Raw genomic sequence first — 11,500 nt, forward strand, 5'->3', positions numbered from 1 at the left:
TACATTTAAACTAACAGAAATTTAGTGTTTGTGGAGAGACTATGACATTTGGAATTCTGAGCAAAATAGGCCCCAGAAATGAGAAGAAGTCAAAGCAAAGGCTTAGCCAATACTAATGGTAAAAAGAGCTTCCTGTTAATGGGAGTCAGCAACAAAGTCTAATACACAGGTTTTGTGGCCTGTCATATGTTATAACTCTGTGTCATCTCCAGATTCATTTAAAAGTTTAATACATAAAACAGGTTTACGTTAACACTGCATTGACAAGGAGTGGGGCCCAGTATCTGAGTAAGTGGCGTTGAATGACACCAGCCTCAGGGATGTGCTCATGAGCACAGATGGCCTCACATGTGTGGGTCGCTCAGGAGTTGCAGGATAAGCGCTCCGTGCAGGTAATGTGGGGAAGGGGCTCCATCGCCAGATTGAAAAAGGGTGTTCAACAGTACAGACCCTGGGACTATCTAGTTGTCATATATATTTGGGTCACATGGACACAGTCCTTGTAGAGCTACCATAGTTCTTAGAAAAATACAGCTGAGAGTAAACACAGGAATAGGTGATTTATTTCACATCACTAATCATCTGAGAAACAATAAGATTTGAAAGGTGGAAGTCCTGCTAATTAAACTGGGGATTTAAAAAAAATATATTGAAAATAAATTTCAAAGCTCTATTGATTAAAACTATTGCATCATAGTTGGGGGTCAAAAATGGTCTGAGGAGGCTGGGGAGATAGCTTGACGGTCTGAGTGCCTGCCTGGCAAGAGCAAGGACCCAGGGTTTGATCCCTGGTACCGCATGGAATTCTTGCCGCCGAAACTGGGTGTGGTGGCACATGCTTGTAATCCCAGTACTGGGGAGGTGGAGACAGGATGATCACTATGAATCTGAGCTGTGTAGTGAGACCGGATACCAAATAAATAAATGAATAATTTAAAAATGTGGTCTGAGGGCATATGGCTACTTCTACTTTGGGTAGAGCTGAGCCATTGGCCTGGCTGAGATCACCTTCTTCTTGCTCCTTGTGGCATGTAATATGGTTTGGATGCATTTGTCCCCGCTAAAGCTTATAGGTTGAAACCTGACCCCCAATGTAACAGCCTGAAGAGGTGGGGTCCCTGTGGATAAGGTTAGTGCCCTTATGAAAGAGGCTAAAGGGAGTATATTCTCCTTGCCTGCCTCTGCAAACCCAGCTAGAAAGAACCATCAGTGAGGCATAGAATGAGATCTTATTAGACACTGAATCCGTAGGCCCCTTAACCTTGACTTCCTAGCCTCCAGAACAGTGAGTGATGCGCTTCTGTGTTCACAAACTAACCAGTTTATGGCATTTTTGTTACAGGATTCAAAAAGACTGAGGTGTCACCCAAATACTATAATGTTTTCTTTGAGGTGTGGAAATTACAAAATTAGTGTCTACTGTAGTACAATCATTCTAGAGTAAGATCAACAATTCAATGCACATATGATTTGACTTGCAATTCTAATCCTAGAAATCCAGAGAAATTTACTGAAAAACGCACAAAGGTATATGTTCAAGTTGTTTACTACAGCATTGATTACAAAAACACTGAAAGAGTAGAGATTTTGTTCATTTATTTTCTTTTAATAGACTTTTATGGGGAGCTTTTCAATGTAGTAGAACATATCCCTCAAAAATCAATGAAGGCAATCTATGTGTGTCAATATTCTGTGACATACATAGTAAATAAAAGCAATGTGATAGAAGAAAGTTGCTTAATATTATTTACACCATGAATTATTTGAAATGAAAACAGAAGCTACTTATTTGATACATTTGTGGTTAATCAAAGACTAATAAGGAAAAGGTATTTTATCATATCAAAAATAAATACACAACAAAAACATTTCAAGCAAATGAAACCATTCCTTTTATATTGGTACCTGTGCTAGATTTTTTTTCTAACTCTATCACAGGCAATATTGACACACAATAAGTAGAAGACAACGAATATTGTTTTCTAATGATATTACATAGATCAGCCAGGGATTTGAGTGTAGTATTGCTTTAGAAATAGAAAGGCTGGGGAGAAACTGTCCCTGCTTCTTCCAACTTAGAGAAATCTTTAGTCTAAGACTTGTTACTCCAACATCTTCCAAGAATGCTATTCATCTCTTTGTACATTTTCCCTTTTATGGGATTAAAAAATTAATTTAGTAAGACTGTTGAACTGATTTTTATCATGTTTAGCCTAATGATATGCTACAATTAGAGTAGATATATTTTGCATAAATATAACTGTGTTTCCTTCTTTCTTCTTCTGCCTGAATCCCAAAAATTATTAATAAAGGCATCCAATGTGATAAAAACAAAGACATGAACTATTTGGAGCCTGAAAAGACAGTCAGTCTTCCAGTGAGAGAGTTGAATATGCTTCATCATCTATTTCACTCTTGGCAAACCACTTCCTGCAGAAACGTATCAAGCATTATTTTGTGAATTAACATTTTTCAGAGCTTTAGAGGATACAAAAATAAATATGGGGTGGAGAGATGTACAGGCTACAGGGAACAGCAGGCATGACATAGGAGTTGAGAAGTCATACATCACATCTAATAATGCAAAAGCAATAGGTTTCTTTGTTTTCTTTAACTGTAATCATTTTCTATGTGAAATTCACTCTAATAAATTTCACAGGCTTGGTGTGTGTATTGGAGTAGAAGGTGAAGATTCAAATTTGATGAATTGAGTTGTGACAGGGTCTTTTCATTTCTCGTTGGCCCTTTCAGGTTGATTAGTTTCATTTGGATAAATACTCAGGCACTTCACACTTTGATTTCTTGCTGGAATGATTATTCCTTCAGGTTTTTACCCCAGAAAGTAGAATCTTGGCTCAAGGGGGAACTGAAATGAGCTCAAGGCCTCAGGGGCTGATCTGCTTTTATGGTGTCATCTCTTTTCATTTAGCTCTGAGAATTAGACTTTCTCAGTGTTGATTTTGTTAGTGTTGGAAGCTTGTTCCACTGACTGTGGTGTGATGTTGACATCAGCCACTGAATCAGAGCCACTACCAACCTGGGACATTTTGAAAATGGAAATAGGGTTTGTCTTGCAGAAAGACGCTGCAGGACATGATTCTATAAGTAAAGGATTACACTGTAGTCCCTCAGTATCTATGGGAGAATAGTTCCAGGATCTCGTGTGGATATGAAAATCCACTGATGCTCTTATAAAATATTTGCATAACCTTTCACTCACTTTAAATCATCTGTAGATTATTTATAATGACTAATATAATATAGATGCTCTATCAATAGTGATTATACTGAATTATTTAGAGAATAATACTAAGGAAATCAGTCTTCATATGTTCAGATGCACTTTCCTCACAGATTTCCCATCTGCAGTTGGTTTGTTGAATTTATATATAGTAAACCGAAGATACTTCATTTGCAAAGTGTTTTGGTGGGCTCCTGAAGATCATTTCTGGAGGCCCTTGAAAACACCTTCTTTTTAATAAAACTTCCCCTTCCAACTCAAAGCCATGTCTTTATGAGCCCCTAAATTCCTCCTAGACCCTTCCTTACTTTGGAGTGACACATGCCTTTACAGGTCCTTCTACAGTAGAAGCAATAAGGAGCCAGTATTATAATCTCCCATCATTAGTTCTATCCGGATATTCATGACGGGATTCTAGGATACAGACTGCTTCCTGCTAGGCACCAACAACCACGAATTCACAGATGATCTTGCATCTAGAATAAGATCATAAGGACTGCTCACGCACACCCCAATTTTACTGTATGCCTGAGGACCAGCACCTTCATACGCAAACCCTCCTGTAGTCTAATATAAAAACACTTTTAAACTAAAGCACTTAATTAATGTGATCAAATAAAAAAGCAAGTAATATTTTGAAAGAGAATTTCTACTCAGTTAATCTTGATTTAGGCACATGCTCTTGCATGTTTCTAGTTTTATTATTATTATTATTTAATTTGTCCTGGTTCATTCTGTAACTGGAAAACTAAATCCTTGGACAGAAATTGAAGGGTGGGCTTAATCCTCCTCCCTGTCATCTCCGGCTCCAGCCCCACCCTGGCCATTCTTCGCATTCTTCCTCTTCACAGGGCCTGGGCAGCCTCCCCATAATGGGAATGCAGGGAGAGGTCCATGTGCTTCTGAGAGTCCAGGTGCACAGCGAAGGTCGGGATGTTCACCACCTGCTTGTGGACTCTGCTGTGGCGCTGGCGGATGAGCACAGGGGCCTGGTGAAAGGACTTTACCAAGCCCAGCTTAAAACCTGAGTCTTCAGGCGCCTCTCCAGAAAGTCCTTAATTTTTAGGCCCAGGACTCCAGTGTGGACGAGTCGCTGCAGGAGAGCATTGCCTTCGAAGAGACACCATGGGTCCCTTTGATCCAGCGTTAGCAGCTCTTGGGCAGCCTTGCGGATCTTGGCCACAGTGAATTTGACCCTCCAGACCTCTTGCTGTTCCAGAGCGATCAGCTTCAATTCTTGGTTAAGGCAGGACTTCTCGCAGGGCCTCCGCGGGGTTAGATAGGTTCTACGACAAACCCAGCTCATAGCCACTGGCATGTTGGCTCCGTGTGCCTGGCGGCACCAGCGAGCCAATCTTGACAACTGAGAGAAAGGGGCATCTACCTAGTTTTAAAAAGACCAATGCAATCAGGAAGCTTATCCTATGTGCACATCTGTCTCAGTTACTCTTCTTTCATTGCTGCAACAAATACCCAACACTCAAAATGAAGGAAGGAAAGGTTGGTTTAGCTCACAGTTACTAGAGGTTTCAGTCCACGCACAGATGGTTTCAGGGCAGCCTGGCACATGGCAAACAACATCCATTCATGGCTGTGGAAAAGAGCAAGGGCAGGTGAAAGGAGCAGCAGCAACGAAGGCTACAGAGAGCAAACCTTTCCCTTCCTTATCTGTGCCAGGCTGGGTGTCATATTCACACCCATAATACCAGCAGTACTCAGACCCATAATCCCTGTTAATCACAAACTCTAGAAGTCCACCCCGTGATCTCATGAGGCTTCGTGGGGACAAATACACACGAACCATAACAACATCTTTCTGATTTATGTCTCAATATAAAGTTGTATTATATTGTATTATTTGGGAATGATGGAAAATTGACTGTTTCAGTTTATTGTTAAGTGATTGAACATGTTTTTGAGCTTACTCTCTTGCACTTGAAATACCTAAAGGACCTTTGCATGAGTTTTTATTTTTTTAATGTAATTTGTACTCGAGGTCTTTAGACAGTCATTATCAACGTGAGCATCTCGACATTACTGTGAGTATATTATCTTCAATGTGAACATTACTCAAGTGTGATACTGTTAGTGGCTTCTTGTGTATTTGTGATTGGATTTTAAGAGTGTCTACATGCTTTCTAAACCTGTGTGCACATTATAATGTGCCTCCTGGGAAAAAGTTCACAGCTTTCATTGTGTTTTCTAAAGTTTCGGCAACAAAAGGAGATCAAAACAAAACAAACATAGAAACATAAACTTGTCACCTAGGACACAACCAGACCCAACCCTAAAATAACTTTAATTACATAGCTATGTGGAAAATATTGTTCCCCATCTTCCCATCTCTCTTCATAGGTAAATCACATTTAATTTAGTTTCTTTAAATCTACAACTAGATTAACTCTCTTTGCTTTTTATAGGTCACCAGAGCTTATAAAATGGAGTCAGAAAAAAAAAAAAAAGAACTCCTCATTTCTTTAGATCTGCTGTACAAATTTAATATCTGTTAGAACCCTCTGGGCTGCAATGAAGTAATATCTAAGTACAAAGATATAATACAGAAAAATGTTGCCTTATGTGCAACTTCAGTCACATAAATACAACCTTTATTTTTTCCTGTCTTCAAGAGGGAAACACACACAACCATTTGAGGTGCACTTAATTTGCATAGAGAAATGAGAATTTTAAGTTGTTTCCATGACTTGCTGAAAATAGCATTCAGACTCCTTTCTGCACAACAGCTAGAATGACAAATGAATAAACTCATTTCTTACCAACATTATCCCTGCCTTGGGGACTGAAAAAAATATTTGCAGAAATATTTTTCAAAAACAATGTAATTTATATATATTTTATTAAGGAAGGTACCAGCCATTTGGAGCATCAGAACAATGCACAATTACTTAAAAATGAATTTTAATCTTCTTAATCAGATCTTTTTCCTCCGCTGGAGCTAGCTTGTTTCTTTGCTTTCACTCTGAGCCCCTATTATGTACCCAAGGGTACCAGGTGCCCTGCTCTGTACCTGTGACACCTAGCTTTGTTGTCTAATGACTACTATCAAAACTTCTGTTTGCTTTAATTCTCACCTAGCACACAGCCATGCTTTCCTTGTTGGCTTCTGTGCTTTCTTTGGCAATCATTTCCCCAAACTATAATACAATTAAGACTTTTGTAGCCAGAAGGAAGCATAATCCTGACTTCTCCCTGAATACTTAATGGTTCCTCCATGAGGGAAGATGATCCATCCTTGGCTCGGCATTTGATGCTTCATACATTCCCCTTTCTAACTCAGATTCCAACCAGCTTCTTCAAGTTTGTCTCTTTCAGGAACATATTCAAAGTCCTTGGGACTGTATATCTTTTTCTGTATTTTTAGCTCCTACTGGAGCTGAAAGAATACCTGTGATTTGTCTTTGGTCTACTCCAGCAAAAATCAATTTCTTAACTCCCATAGCAGACATCCCATTAAGGATTATTCCCTCAGATGCTGTCTAGCACAAAGAGATCAATGACCAACTATGAGTCTGGGCTTTCTTAAATCCACGATGAGATAACAATCTTTATGATCAGACTGTGTGGATAGACAGCAGGGTTTTTCTAAGTTCTAACAACTCTTTTGGTTTATCAGAAACCAAACATAAAGTAAAAGCAGCAGAAGAAAAATAGACTGAACTTCATAAATTAAAAATGTTTATGCTTCAAAGGACAACACTAGGAAAGTAAAACAAAAATAGTGAATCTGTAAGTCATTTATATGATAAGAGAATTATACCTAGAATATAAAAATCGATTACAGCTCAACAATAAAAACACAACCCAATTTTAAAATGATCAACATTTTTAATAGAATTTCTCCATGGAAGATATACAAATGGCATATGCAAGGAAACTCAGCATCATTAGTCAGCAAGGAAATGCAAATCAAAATCACAATGAGATACTACTTTACACACGAAAGGATTGCTATAAGCAAAAAGAAATACAAGAACAGATGTTGACAAGGATCCAGAGAATTGGAAGTCTCATATACTGTTGATTAGAATGTAAAACAGTTCAAGCTACTTGGAAAACAGCCTGGAAGTTCCTCAGAAAAATTCAGCATAGGTTTACCATATAAACTGAAGATTCCACACCCAGGTATACACTTAAATAAATGTAAAACCTAGGTGTACACCAAGATCTACCCATGAATGCTCATAGTAGTGTTACCTATAAGAGCCAGAAAGTAGGAACAGCTCATATTTCCATTAATTGATAAGTCGGGTCCAATATGTAATATATCTATACAATAGGATATTATTAAGCAATAGAAAAGAATGAAGTACTGATGCATACTACATCATGACTGAATCTTGAAAAATACATTAAATGGAAGATGCCTGTCTCAATAGGCCACTTCTTGTATAATTGTATTTAAATGAATTGACTAGCATAGTTCTGTTCATAAAAATGGAAGTAGACTCTTGATTGGTAAGGGTTAGGGAAAGGAAGGAAATAAGAAATTGCTGCTAATGTTTATGGGATTTCTTTTTGAAGTGAAGGAAGTATTTTGAAATTAATGTATGACTATTGTTATACAACTCCATGAGTATATTTAGATTTGTTTAGTTGTATATTTCAAGAGACATATTTGTATAGTGTATGAATGCTATCTCAATGAAGTGCTTATTTAAAAATTCTACTGGGAACAAAGTGATTTTAAAAAAATCAATCATGGAGGGATTAGACCATCGAGTTTTACTAAACTAATAAAATAGAACAAATAAAGGAAATGTCAGAGCAACTTTTCTACAATTTGCAGAGAAAATTAAATTTTAAACAATAAGCAGGAAACAATGAAAGAAATGAGAATAGGAAGCAGATGCAGGCTGGATCTCTTGGGGACCCCAAAGCAATATACACAAACAAAATGATAGAAAATCTGATAGAAAATCCAGTCAATATGAGAAAAATTTCTGATTTTCTGCTCTCCTGCAGTCCTACCCCCAAGGTGGTGCTTCCAGTTCCAATGGTTTGACTTTTCGATCCTTGTAATGCTTGGCCTTGAGACCAGTGTGCTTACAGTTTTTCCAACTTCCTGCATTTGTGCTGTGAGCCCAATTCTAACTTCAAAAATTCCTCAGTTTTCTAAACTATTTCCTTAAGCTTTTGTTCAGGTCTTTTTGCTTTTCTTTTTCTTTTTTCTTTTTTTCTTTTTTTCTTGCACCACAGAGAAATGAGGTGTGAAACACAGGCAAGAATGTGAAAAGCAAGATTAAAGTGCCCCCAGTGGGCCTCTACCTTGTACATGAGCAGTTTACAAAAGACCATGTTTGCGTATTAAACAATTCCAATACAGCCTTTGTCAACAGGGGACTAAGGAATAATCTTTGGAAAGACACAAGACAAAGACCATGAAGAAGAAAGATTTATGATCAGGAAACAGCAGATTCAGGTCTCTTTCTCTTCTCCCAAACTAGCTACAGAATAAACTGCCCCTGGAGTCTTGAGATGAGATGAATGGGGTTGCTGATTCCAAGAACTAGAGGAGTCCAGTATTCAATATGAGGCTAATGCAACCAAAATCACCAGAAGAACTCCCCAAAACTGGAGTTTATCTCATTGACTCAGAAGTAGAAACTGTCACAGAATGAGTATCTTAGTGAGATTCCTGGTACTCCAAAGATAATAGGTAGGTAGATATAAAGATAAAATTCTTAACATTATTGGAAAATAAATATGCTGAAATTTTTGAAGAAGTCCTTAAAGACAGAAAGCAAAAAGAATCCAGTTAACATAAAAATTCCTAACCCAAAGGCATCAGCAGAAAGGACAGCCATGATAGTGGTGATTCTCATAGTTGATTCTATTAACAAAAGAAGACTCTACTTGAATGAAGTATCACTACTCAGAATTCTTGGGTTTGTTAGAGGACACTTAGACTCCTCCATTGCACATGGCTAAAGCATTGGAAGTGGATGGATGTTGGAACTGGAAGTGGTGCAGGGCATGATTAGGATTTGCAAGGGGGAAGCAGCCCCATTTATTGGCACTTTGTATACTGGCTCTGTGTTCTGCTAGAAAGTTCCTGGTAGTTAGCTAAAGTCCTTCTCTCTCTCTCTTTTTGTACTCTACGGAAGGGTCTTCAGGTGTTCAGAGTCTCACTACTAGATCAGACTCATAGCAATCCACCTATTTACAGCCTCTCAAGAGCTGGGATTATAGGCACAGACCACTACACTCAGTCTCAATCGTCTTCTCAGCATGCCCCAGGGAAGGGGCTGGCACAGCAAGTCCAGGGATGGAATCTCAGGCTCTTGCACCTGCTTGTAGGCATTTTAATCTGCTGAGATATTTGGCTGGCCCTGTGTCCTTCTGTTGTAGATCATTGTGTTTGTGCATGCTAAGTGTTCTGCTTAGAAAATGACTTAATAAAGTATCAGTCATTAAATAAATATATATGCCAGTAATGTGCATGTAACTCTGCATGATATATAAAAAATACTCAAAAAATCTTTACTATTTATATTATTATTATTATTATTATTATTATTATTCCTCATTGAGTTCTCAGGTCAGGGTCACACCAGAAAATAATTCCTTTATCAAGTCTTATCATTTTTTTAGGGGAGAGGATACCATATTGATCTGCTTTTCTCTATTTTTATTGGTGAGAGGAGGGATTAACTTTTTGGTATTTGTATGTTCAACATCTTGGTCACCTATAAACACATAATAAGCATTAAATACTTTTACTGGATGTGCAAATATGACTATGAAAGTGATTATTTTCTTCATATGTTATATAAGATATATGTCCCTCCTGCAGATGACTGAATATTAATTATTGGACCCTAGTGACTGGAAATTGGCTTCTGTGTGGGCTACATTACCCTGTACCTGAGGACAAAGTTTTATGTCTATGAACTGTGTGGCTCACTGAACTTCTCTGAATAAGACCAAGCTCATGATTTTTGCCAACTTTTTAATGCTTGTCACATTTCTATGATCATGTGTTTTGAGAGAAGTTACTGAAAACACTTCAGCCGCAGAGCCTCTTTTGTATCAAGCAGGGCAGAACTGAAAGCTCTCCTTGAGTAGCCTCAGAGTATGTGATGGTTAACTTCGTATATCAACTTGGGCTGGGCTTTATATCAAGTTATTGGGGCTATAGTTATTCTAAATGTTTCAGGAAGGTGTTTTAGATGGAATTAGCATCCAAGTCAGAAGACTTTGAGTGAAGCCAATTACTCTCTGTATTGAAGGTAAAACTCAGCCAATAAGTTGAAGATGTCAGGGATAGAAAATAGCTTAGTGGTCTAAGAACCTGCCTGGTAAGTGCAAGGACAAGAGTTTAATCCCTCGTACTGCATGCCATGCTTGCCCCATTCCAAGCCAGCAACCAATACATGGCATGGTGGGGCATGCCTATAATCCCAGCACTGGGGAGGCTGAAATAGGAGGATCACTATGAGTCTGATCTGCATAGGGAGACCCTGCACCAAATTAATTAATTAGTTAATTAAAAAAAGAAAAAAAGGCCTGATTTCTTCTAAGAAGGAATTCTGTCATAAGTTGTACTTGAACAATAATTTGGGTTTCCTACAGATTTTGAAAGTGCCAGTCTCTACAACTGAAGTATCCAATTTCACAAAATTTAGTTACCACCCTCTACCCCTCTCCCCGCCTTCCTCTGTTGGTTTTGCTTTTCTAGAGAACTTTGACTAACAGACTTGGAAGGCACATCTTTATAACCAATTTAATATCATAGTCTAAACTAAGCTTTAATTTTTTCCTCTGGAAAATCAGTAGGAGCTTGCCCTGACTGAATTACAGGTCCTTCTTGTGTTGGGGTGACATCCTGGTATACTCAACGTAAGTTTAAAATGTGTCACTTCTCCTAGCCTACTGAACATCCTAGTTTATACCCACTTTGCTCAAATGTGGTGTTTCTGCTGTTCATTCTGACTGGGAATTGTGGATTATAGCTACTGCCCCACATTTCAGGAAAGTCTCTTGTCACATACCTCAGACCTGTGAAAAGATCAAACCTCAAATTTTAAAGTACAGTGTCTAGCGAATGCCTATTACTCTTGCATCATCTTAAAGTTGTAAAAATAAAACAAGGATAAACAAAAGAACATCTGTGCTCAGGTCGTCAAAGTCTGTCCTGACGTCCATCTTCTCCTTCTTCTAAGTTTTTCTCTAATCCACACTTTTATCTTTATCTCTTCACACAAAGGGACACACCCTTGCTTTCCCAGGACGCTCATTGTA

At 38.2% G+C, this 11,500-nt stretch overlaps 1 pseudogene; it reads right to left on the reverse strand.

Annotated features, from left to right (window-relative positions):
- Positions 1–4,021: 4,021 nt before the first annotated feature.
- On the reverse strand, positions 4,022–4,559 carry LOC101566733 (annotated as a pseudogene).
- Between the last annotated feature and the right edge of the window lie 6,941 nt (positions 4,560–11,500).

The sequence above is a fragment of the Octodon degus genome, unplaced genomic scaffold (assembly GCF_000260255.1).
Source record: "Octodon degus isolate 3935 unplaced genomic scaffold, OctDeg1.0 scaffold00007, whole genome shotgun sequence".
Taxonomy (NCBI): Eukaryota; Metazoa; Chordata; class Mammalia; order Rodentia; family Octodontidae; genus Octodon; species Octodon degus.